Here is an 11,551-nt window from a genome sequence, read left to right on the forward strand (position 1 = left end):
GCAGAAAAGCTGGACAGACACCTCAGACTCTGAAAGTGAGGAAAACTATGCATTGATGGCAAATGCTGATAAAGAAAGTGCTGAGAGCAGTTCTGAAGCTGCTGAAACAAAGGTACCTCAGACTACTTATGCTTTTCATACTGATGATATTAATGAGTTGAGAAGATATCTTAAAACCATGTTTGTTAGTTATAGAGATCAGACTTTAACATGTGAAAGATTAACTTCTGAAAATCTTGCATTTAAGAAAAGAAATGATTTCTTAGAAAAAGAGTCAGTCATGTTCCATCAAACTCTGAAGGATAGAGATGATGCTTTTTATGTTAGGGATGAAGTGCTAAAAATGAATGAATCTCTAAAAACTGAGTTAGAAAAGGAAAAAGAGATTATCAGGACTTGGACTAACTCTGGCAAAACAACTCAAAATTTGCTAAGTAGTGGAAACTGGAAAGAGGGCTTAGGTTATGGAGAAGATAAAAATGATAAAGGAACTGAAGAAATTAAGCCTGTTGATAAGCAAAAGCCAAAGCTAAAACCTGTTAAGTTTGTAACTGTAAAGTCTGAAAATGAGAAATCAGAAGTTACAAAGGAATTAACTTCTGACAAACTAAAACAGGAAATGACAGCTGAAGTGAACATAGGCTTAATGACAAAGAAGCAGCTTAAGCATAAGCTGAAAGATGTTAAGAATGCAAACAAGGTAAAATCACCTAGGAAAAATAGGAATGGAAAGGAAGGTGTGAATAAAAGCAATAATTATAAATCTGTTCCTGATGCTCCTAGGAAAACATGTCATAACTGTGGAAGTTCTAACCATCTGGCTTCTTTTTGCAGGAAGAATAAGAATATTAACTCCTTACCTTCAAAATCAGGAGTTAAGAGTCAGTATGTTAGATACAAACCACAAAATCCTTGTTTTCATTGTGGTAGTTTATGGCATTCCATTTATACTTGTAAGGAATATCATAGTTTGTACTATGATTATTATCAAATAAAACCTTCTTTGAAGAAAGTTTCTATTGTTCCTTCTAGTGTAAATTCTGATTCAAAGTCTGATAGTGTAAGTTCTGATAAGAAAAATGTTAACATAAACTCTGATGCTAAATCCGCTGCAAATGTTAACAAACTTAATAAGGCTAAAGGATCCAAGCAAGTCTGGGTCCTTAAAACTGATAATTAGTGGTCTTTATGATTGTAGGGCAACAGGAAAAATATTCTAGTTCTGGAGAGTGGATGTTCAGGACATATGACTGGAAATAAGGCCCTGCTATCAGACTTTATGGGGAAAGCTGGCCCAAGTATTTCTTATGGAGATGGCAACATTGGAAAAAGATTGGGATATGGCAATATCAATCTTGGAAATGTCATAATTAAAGAAGTAGCTCTGGTCTCAGGACTTAAACACAACCTACTGAGTATAAGTCAAATCTGTGACAGAGGTTATCATGTTGATTTCTTTGAAGAACACTGTGAAATTGTGAGTAAATCTAAAGGCAAAGTTGTTCTGAAAGGATACAGGCGTGGTAACATTTATGAAGCTAAGCTTTCAACAAGTACTGATGGTTCTGCAATCTGTCTGATGAGTAGAGCATCAATTGAAGAAAGCTGGAATTGGCATAAGAAACTCTCTCATTTAAATTTCAACAACATAAATGAACTTGTCAAGAAAAATCTTGTGAGAGGAGTGCCAAAGTCAGTATTTGCTCCTGATGGTCTTTGTGATTCCTGTCAGAAGGCCAAACAAAGAAAATCTTCATTCAAGAGCAAGACTGAATCATCAATTCTTGAGCCTTATCATCTACTACATGTTGATCTATTTGGTCCAGTAAATGTCATGTCTATTGCAAAGACGAAGTATGCGTTGGTCATAGTGGATGAGTTCACCAGATACACATGGGTGTATTTCTTGGACACAAAAAGTGAAACTGCATCTATCTTGATTGATCATGTCAAACATCTGGACAAAATGGTCAAAGACTCTGTGAAAATTTTAAGGAGTGATAATGGCACTGAGTTCAAGAATTTGATAATGGAAGAGTTCTGCAAAAACCATGGAATAAAGCAGGAATTTTCTACTCCTGGAACTCCACAGCAAAATGGAGTTGTTGAAAGGAAGAATAGAACTCTCATTGAAGCTGCACGTACAATGCTTGAAGAAGCAAAGCTTCCAACCTATTTCTGGGCTGAAGCGGTGCAGACTGCTTGTTTTACTCAAAATGCAACACTCATTAACAAGCATGGAAAAACACCATATGAGATGGTGAAGAAAAAGAAGCCAAATCTGAAATACTTTAATGTATTTGGATGCAAGTGTTTTGTTCTCAAGACTCATCCTGAACAGCTATCAAAGTTTGATCTAAAAGCTGATGAAGGAATCTTTGTTGGATATCCACTTTCCATAAAAACCTTCAGAGTCTATAATTTGAGAACAAAAGTGGTCATGGAATCTATCAATATCTCTTTTGATGACAAGAAGATTACTGGTCTTGAAGATTTCATTGACCATGATCAGCTGAGATTTGAAAATGAAGACTCAAATTCTGATACTGAAACTCCTGACAGTCTAAGTCCTGATATTGTAAACTCTGATGGAATAAACTCTGATGTTATTGAAACTGTGGTGGCTATGCCAAGGGAAGATGCACCTATGCAGGGGGAGCATACTCAAGATCCTACCACAGCTCAAGAAATATCAGAACATATATCTGGCTCTTCAAGTTCTGATTCGTCAAGTTCTGATAAGCCAAGTTCTGATAGTGCTGAAAATCTAAATACTGAAGAATCCAACTCAGAGAGCACAGTTTCAGGGGGAGCATCAGAAAATGAAGATAGCATGGATCATGGGGGAGCATCCAGTTCTAGAGAAAACCTTCCATCTGCAAGGAAGTGGACAAAATCACATACACCTGATTTGATAATTGAAAATCCTGATGCAGGTGAACAAGAACAGGTACTTCAAATGAATGTCTCTACAATTCTTTTCTCTCTCAGACTGAGTCAAAGAAAGTTGAAGAAGCTCTTTAAGATGTTGATTGGGTACAAGCAATGCAGGAAGAGTTAAATGAATTTGAAAGAAACAAAGTCTGGACCCTAGTGCCAAGACCAAAGAATAGATCTGTTGTTGGTACAAAATGGGTATTCAGAAACAAAACTGACAGTGATGGCATAATTACAAGGAATAAGGCAAGGCTGGTTGCAAAAGGATATTCTCAACAGGAAGGAATTGATTATGATGAAACATTTGCACCAGTTGCTAGGTTAGAAGTCATATGGATATTTTTGGCTTATGCTGCTCACAAAAAGTTTACTGTCTTTCAAATGGATTTGAAAAGTGCTTTTCTCAATGGAGAATTGGAGGAGGAGGTATATGTTGAACAACCTCCAGGCTTTGTAGATACCAAACATCCAGATTATGTCTACAGGCTTGATAAAGCACTTTATGGACTTAAGCAAGCTCCTAGAGCATGGTATGAGACTTTAGCTCAGTTTCTTCTGGAAAGTGGATTCAACAGAGGAACAATAGACAAAACACTGTTCTACCTCAACCATGAAAAGGACTTACTTCTGGTCCAGATTTATGTTGATGATATCATTTTTGGGTCTACAAATGACAAACTTTGCAAGAAGTTTGCCAAACTAATGCAGTCAAGATATCAGATGAGTATGATGGGGGAACTTAGCTATTTTCTGGGCCTTCAAGTCAAGCAGAATGAAGAAGGCACTTTTATTTGTCAAACCAAGTACACCAGAAACTTGTTGAAGAAATTTGGAATGCAAGATTGTTCAAGTGCATCCACTCCAATGGCCACTGCAACAAAACTGGATAAGGATACCGGTAAATCAGTAGATATTACTGACTACAGAGGTATGATTGGCTCTCTACTCTATCTAACTGCTAGTAGACCTGATATCATGTATGCTACCTGTCTTTGTGCAAGATTTCAAGCAGATCCAAGAGAACCTCACTTAACAGCTGTGAAAAGAATCTTTAAGTATCTTAAAGGAACAGCTGCTCTGGGATTATGGTATCCTAGAGAATCAGATTTTAAACTAATAGGTTATTCAAATGCAGATTTTGCAGGTAGCAAAATTGACAGGAAAAGCACAAGTGGAAGCTGCCAATTTCTTGGAGGCAGATTGGTTTCTTGGTACAGCAAGAAACAAAAGTCAATTTCCACATCAACTGCAGAAGCAGAGTATATTGCTGCAGGAAGCTGTTGTGCACAAATTCTTTGGATAAAGAATCAGTTACTGGATTATGGGTTAACATATTTCAAAATCCCTATTTATTGTGATAATCAAAGTGCTATTGCTATGACAGGTAATCCAGTTCAACACTCTATGACAAAGCATGTCAGCATCAGGTACCACTTCATAAGGGAACATGTGGATGAAGGTACAGTGGAATTGCACTTTGTTCCAACAGATCAACAACTAGCAGATATCTTCACAAAACCACTATGTGAAGCCACTTTTACAAGATTGGTAAATGAACTTGGAATGGTTTCAGGTTCTTTTTCTAAATCTGTCTAGTTTTGTTCTGATACATCAGACTTTATGATCAGTATTTACAAAATGTAATCTCTTTGTTTATTCTGTGATTAATTGAAATACGCATTTAAGTACTGATTGTTGTCTGATATATGTTTCTAAACTCTGATAAGTGATATGTCTGTTCAAGTAACTATTCAATCCTATGAGGATAACTGTGCTAGATACTGACCTAGTAGTCTTCAATAAACAAATGATTCCATGTAAGAAGTAATTATTTCAGTGGAAATCTTATGACACTAGCAAATTCTGATAATTGAGCTTAGTTGAGTTTACTTTGTTTATCTTATTACTAAGTCACAAATTAGAATAATGCTACTCATCTGTTAAGTTCTGATACTAGTAAAACTGCTAAGTGTACTAAGTGCTGATAAACCTCACTTATCAAAAGAAAAAGCAAAAAGATCAAAGAATAAAATCAGGTACTCCTTTGAGATCTAGAGTAAAAATGTGGAAGGGACGACCCAAGTGCATTGTTGGTATTAAGTAAATATGCATTAGAAAAGCAAAATATTTTCTTGGTGACTTTTCATACTCTATGATTACTGGAGAAATACTCTGATAATAGCATAAATTCTGATAAGCAGTCGTGACTCACTTACACTGAGAAGCCACTGTAAAATAGAATTTTAAAAGATGCATAAAATTAGCACAAAATAGTTGAGGTGGACTCAAGCATGAACTCATTCATCAGTAGGTTTCAGGACAATGACAGCTCTTTAGAAAAATTTTAGTTATGCCTTATTTCTAAGATGTACTGAAGTGAATCAGACTTTACTCTTTGTCTGTTATTTAGCTAAATGCACACACTAATCACTCCATCTAAATGATGAAAATTTCTATGGAGGTCTATGATATTTTAGATAAACAGTCATTGTGTCATTATTGCACAAATTCTGAGGACAAGATCTGGTTGCATATTCTGATGATTAAGTTCTGAAGAGTATAACTCAGAACTTGTATGAGGACTTACTAAGATAGGCATTCCTTTTTCATGTTAAGAAATTATGTTCTAATGACTGTTAAGTTCTGATATAAGTCTAAGTTCTGATATTACAGTCTAATGTTTTACTTGACTTATCTGTGAATGAAATTTGATAACAGTCTCAGTTAATATTTGAATATGTTGAAGTGGAAGATTAATAGTCACTATGGTTAGGGTTAATGGTATTTGTACTTGAACAGTCCACTGTTACTTGTTTCTTGTACGCTTTAAACCATGTTTCCTCTTTCCAATGAATGTTATTCTTTTTCAAAGTCTAGGGAGACGAGGTAGAATTAATTCTACCTGTTAGCATTAAAAACTTCTACGTCTCTTGGCATTCTCGTACCTATATAAGCAGCCACTTCACATCAGCCTTCCCATCAAATTCTTTCTCATACACTTACCTTCATACTTTTTCTTTCAAAAACACAATGGTCAGATATAACATGTTTTTGAACTACCAAAACTTCAATATGGAGCTAAGCTGTGCCGACTGGCAGCAGGACTGGCATGTCACAGCCATTCCTGAGGAGATATGGGACTCTGTCCCACAGGAGGTACTGACCCACCTCCTGTTCTTCTATATGGATTACCATCGCCATTTGGAGCGATTGGAGGAGGAAAGACTGGCAGCTCTCCGCCAGCAAGAGCGAATCATCAGACTCGCCATTCTGTTTGTCGAGAGTAGGAAGAAGAAGAAATGATTTAATCTTGTCTTCTTCCTGTTTTTCTTCATCATCATCTTTGTCAGGCTTCTTAGCTAGGACTAAAGCTATTGATGTTAGGTTTAGTAGCTTAGGGAAATCTTGTATAAGTACTGATGTAATTTCCATTTCATAAATGTATTCTCTTGATATATTAATGAAATTTGTTTTTACTTCAAGATTTTGTCTCTAAGATATTTTGAAGTGCATTGATAAATCCTGATTGATATTCTGATGACCATATAAATTCTGTTTTAATTTAAGTTCTGATTTTTTTTATCAGCACTTACTCATCTAATTTATCTTGGTCATTTTTCCGTGATTTACTTTCAGAATATTAATGATGCAGTGAAAAATAATTAACTCAGTGGGAACGGTTTCAATTTTGAATTAAAACTGTGTGCAAGAAGATCTTGCACAAAATGCAATTCAGATGGAGCTTCAGCATGATCAAGAATTGCAGCATAGTTGTTTGGAACAAACTTAGCTCCATCAATGATTAAATCCTTAGGTGCCATGTGAAAAATTGAGATTCAAAAGTGCCTGTTAAGTGTTTGATAAGATGGCTGTATGAAAAACCAACGTGAGAAGAAAGAGAGTAAAAGTAAGTAAAGAGAAAAAATACGAAGGAATAAAAGATTAAAGAAATCCTCTCTCTGTTGTACTTACCACTCATACCACTCAACCTACCCTCAGGACTTATACTACTCAACCTACCCTCAGGACTTATACTACTCAACCTACCCTCAGGACTTATCTCAAATCCTATCTCTCTACTTCACAGACTGTTCAACCCTCATCCTCCAAGCCAAAGAGGACAAAAACTATTCCTCAAACACCTCAAAAGAGGAGGAGGACTGTACTGAGAGATGAATCTGATACTGAGGAACAGGTTCCTTCTTCAGAACCTGTTGTAGGTGAAGCTGAGAAAGTGACTTCTCAGAAGGATTCTGGAATTGGGGGATCTAGGCTTCTCAAACGGCTTAGAAGAATGACAGTTCCTGAAACTCCCAAGGAATCCAAATCAACAACGAGATACAAGAAACAAAGGGCAAAAAGGCCAGTTTCAGATGATGAAGAGGAAGCAGCTAAGGAAGGGGATCAGGAAACTCTGATCTCACAAGACAAGGAATTTGCTCCAGTCACTTCTTCTCCATCAACTCCATCTCAGGAAGCTGTTTCTGAAAAGGCTAACACACCTTCTGTGTCTTCTGTTGATCCAGGCACAAGTGCTGATATTGATGTTCAAAACTTGGTTGTGCCTGCAGTACTTCTCTTAGAAGCTCCAACAACAAATAATCCTTCCACAACACCTGTTACTGATGCTGTTCAAATTCCAAAGGTTATCAACAACACCTTCTCTGCATCAAGATGCTGATGATCAAAATTTAGGTGAGCATCAGGATATGGCTGTTGATCAGAATTTAGAACAAGATCAGCAATTAGAGGATGCTGAAGCCTCCATTGCTACTCACACTGTTGTTTTATCAGAAGATACTGATTCTTTAAGTTCTGATGCTGTAAATGCTGGAGATACTGGTGATGCTGCTCCAACTGTAGATGCTGATGAAGCAGGTCCTTCAGGACATACTCCTCAAAAGACGCTTCCTAAGTCTGAACTGGTTAAGAAGTTTGTTACCGGGGAAGCACCAGTACCTTGGAGTGAAACTCGTGCAGGTCAGGAGTGGACTAAGGAATGGAACTTAGTTTCATGTGTTCCAACTGACAAGCATCTTGCTGAGCACTTGACTAAAGCTGATGAAATGTTAAATTCTGATGATTTTAAAACCCAGCTTAGAGTCACTGCATTGAGTACTAAACATTTACAAGGTCTTCATTCAACTACTCATGCAGAGCTACACAAGATTCAGGAGAACTTTATCAAACAGGAACAAGTTTGGAAAATTGATAAGAAAAAGTTCTTCCAACCTACCATTGACAGGATTGCTTATATTGAGAAGACTCAAGATCATCAACAAGCTGAGATTGATGAAATTCTGAAAAATCAAGCTTCTCAGCAATCACAACTCACTGAAATCCAATCCTCAGTGGAATTGCTTATCTCTCTTCTACTACCTGCTGATACCAAAAAGGGGGAGAAAGTGATTAAGTCCAAATGCAAGACTGACAAGACACTGACAGGAAAGGATAATGAAAAAGATGATCAAGGAAGCTCTGGAATGGGTAGAGGTCATAGTCAAGGTAGAGGATTTACATCAAGACAAGCTAGTCACAGGACAAGTTCTGATACTGGGAAAAGAATAAGTTCTGCTGCTGGTAAAAGGATAAGTTCTGATGAACTTTTAGATCTTGATGAGGAAATGTCAAGACAGTTATTTCTTCAGGAAAATCCAGGAATGGACTTGGAAAGTTTAAAGGAAGAAGAAGCCAGATTTAAATCAGAGAAAGTCACATCTAAATCTGAAGCTTCTGGTAAAAAGTCACTTCCAAAACTCAAAGGCATTGTGATCAAAGAAATGACACATACTGAAGCAACATTGGCTAGATCACAACCACAGATAGATCCAAGATCCAAGGGTAAAGAAAAGGTTGGTGAACCTATCAAGGTTTATGTACCTCCTGAGGATGAAGAAATTACTGATGAAAAGGATGATCTTGCTCTGACTTCAAGAAAAGTTCTTAAAACAACCTCTGACATGGCTCAAGTTGTTCAGAGTCAAGAAATTGTAAGTTCTGATATTCAGAAGAAGCAAGTAACCTCTGACATAGCTCAAGTTAACTTGATATCAGAAGATAGATCAAAGACACTCCTACCAGGATTCACTAAAGCAAAACAGACTCAACCTTTGAAGACTACTGCAAGCGGTTTTGAAGTAAGAGTAGTTACTGGAAAGGAAGCAAGAGATAAAACTGGATTGAGAAGTGCTGATGAAAGAAGAGTACACAACACTACCAATGATCCAACTTCCTTGAGTGAACCAGGTATTGGAGCAACTCCTGAGAGATTGAATCAACTGGAATCTGTACAGATGGTTTACCATACCTACTTGAAAGAATACATCATGTTGTATTTCATGACAGACGGTAGGGTTTATCATATAAGACAAAATGCCATTCCATTGAAGTATTTTGAAGAATTGGAGCATGTACTTTTCTTACTTCAAGTGGATGACAGAATAACAGGGACTACTGCAAACTACTTAAAAGAACAGATTCAGAGACAGAAATGGCTTTATTCTGTTAAGTCTGACAGCACATATGTTCCAAAGTATAGATATCACAATGGTGATATTGTTGATATGAAGCTTAATACTGCACAGATCAGAACATATCTTGGTATTAAGGGACTTGAATTCAATCTGGAGTCTGACAAAGCTTATGTCATAAGACTAGATCAGGAGTTGAGAAAAGCAAAGATCAATGATCTCAGAGCTGCAATCTTTCAAACTGGTGAAGATACTGCAGAGCTTAAAGATGCCAAAAGGAGAATGATTGATGAACTCAGATATGCTGAGAAATGTTTGTTGAAGAACTATCTCAGAACAACTCCTGACATCAGAGAGATCAGATGATGAAGCCAAGTTGAAGATCTACAACTGCTTAAATTCTGATATTTGTACATACTGAAGTTGTTATCAGAAGTTGAATATTGGTAAAGCTTTAAGGACTGTAAGTTGTAGTTATCTAGTCTAATTCTCATGCATTTGTACTTAATGTTTTTGACATCATCAAATATCTGTTAAACTTGTATATTATGCTAATTTACAAGTTGGGGGAGATTGTTAGATATATTTGATAATGTCATGGCTAATATAATTTATGTTTAGATTTCAAATCTTACTTAACAGGATAAATCAGTACTTAACTGTTGATCAGTACTTATACTGGAAGTCAGGACTTAAGGATATCAGTACTTATATTATCAGGAGATAATCATCAGAAGTTAGATATCAGAACTTAAGTGCTTAAGGATGATCAGAGAAGGACAGTAGCTGATTAAAGGAAAGAAGATCGAGATAAACTTAAGAAGAGATATGCATGAAGAAGGAATTCTTTGAAGAATGGAATACTTGGAAGAAAAGATATCTGATTGATATATTTTAGGAAGCAGAATTAAATTCCATATCAATTAGCGATTATCTTGTAACTGTGTAGTATATAAACACATACATAGGGTTTACACTATAAGTGTTATCATATATTCGAGAAGTTTATTCATTGTAACCCTAGCAGCTCTCGTGATATTTGTTCATCACTGAGAGGTAACAGTTCCATACTGTAACAGAGTTTATTGTTTCAATAAAGTTTGTTTTCTGTTATTTAATATATTAAAGTTCGATTTGATTGTATTATACACTGTATTCACCCCCTCTACAGTGTGTGTGACCTAACAGACCCTACTTACCAACTACCACGGATCGCAACAGGTTAAAGTATGTACACAAACCACACACACACTTATATTACAAACACCCAAATCTTAACTATTCAAACTTACAACTGAATATTAAACATCATTACAAACTTTACAAACATAAACCATCCCAAAAGCAGCCTACTAGCTTAACTCGATCAACCTGGACCCCTAGCTCTCGCACTGGATTGGGGATCCTCGCTACCAACAGGTTCCTTCTTAACTGGAAGAGATCATAAACAATATCGCACAAATGAGCTAACTAGCTCAGCAAATCATATTGACAAGACTGAGAATAATGATCATCAAGTGAACAGAGTTAAGGTATCAAGTGAACAACAATTAATGATTTAGAATTGGATATTATATTTTTATTTTAAAAACCAAGGTTAGGCTACTAATCAGTCACGCACTAACCCCGAGCAAGCAACACAGCTCTGCTCTAGTTACGGGATCCAAGGCACACATTGGCCTAACTTGACCACCAATCTGGTCTGACCACGTATCTGGTCCACAATTTTATAAAACAATCCAATTCTATCACAATAACAGAATAAATAATGTAAAGCAATAAATAGAATCATAAACAATATTGGAGTTCCAATAATGAGATGGTTTCAATCTTCACAAAGGAACAATATGGCAATTTCAAAGAATGGCTGTCAGGTAATGAAAAAATTGGATAACAAAAGAATTAAAGTTTCAAGGTTATAAGGATTCGATCTTTCAATGCATAAGGTATAATGGTTTGAGTATATGAGCAATCTTGGTTCAGTATTTGGTATTTAGTTTGTATATATTTGTGGAGTTGTATTGTATCTCTATGGTTTGTATTTAGGTAATCAACAATCAATGGTTCAGAAAGAATATGGTTTACGGCTCAAAGATCAATAACTGGAATCAAGGTTTGGGGTTCAGTGCTTCAAAGCACTTGTA

The sequence above is a fragment of the Apium graveolens genome, unplaced genomic scaffold, assembly GCF_009905375.1.
Source record: "Apium graveolens cultivar Ventura unplaced genomic scaffold, ASM990537v1 ctg2942, whole genome shotgun sequence".
Classification (NCBI taxonomy): Eukaryota; Viridiplantae; Streptophyta; class Magnoliopsida; order Apiales; family Apiaceae; genus Apium; species Apium graveolens.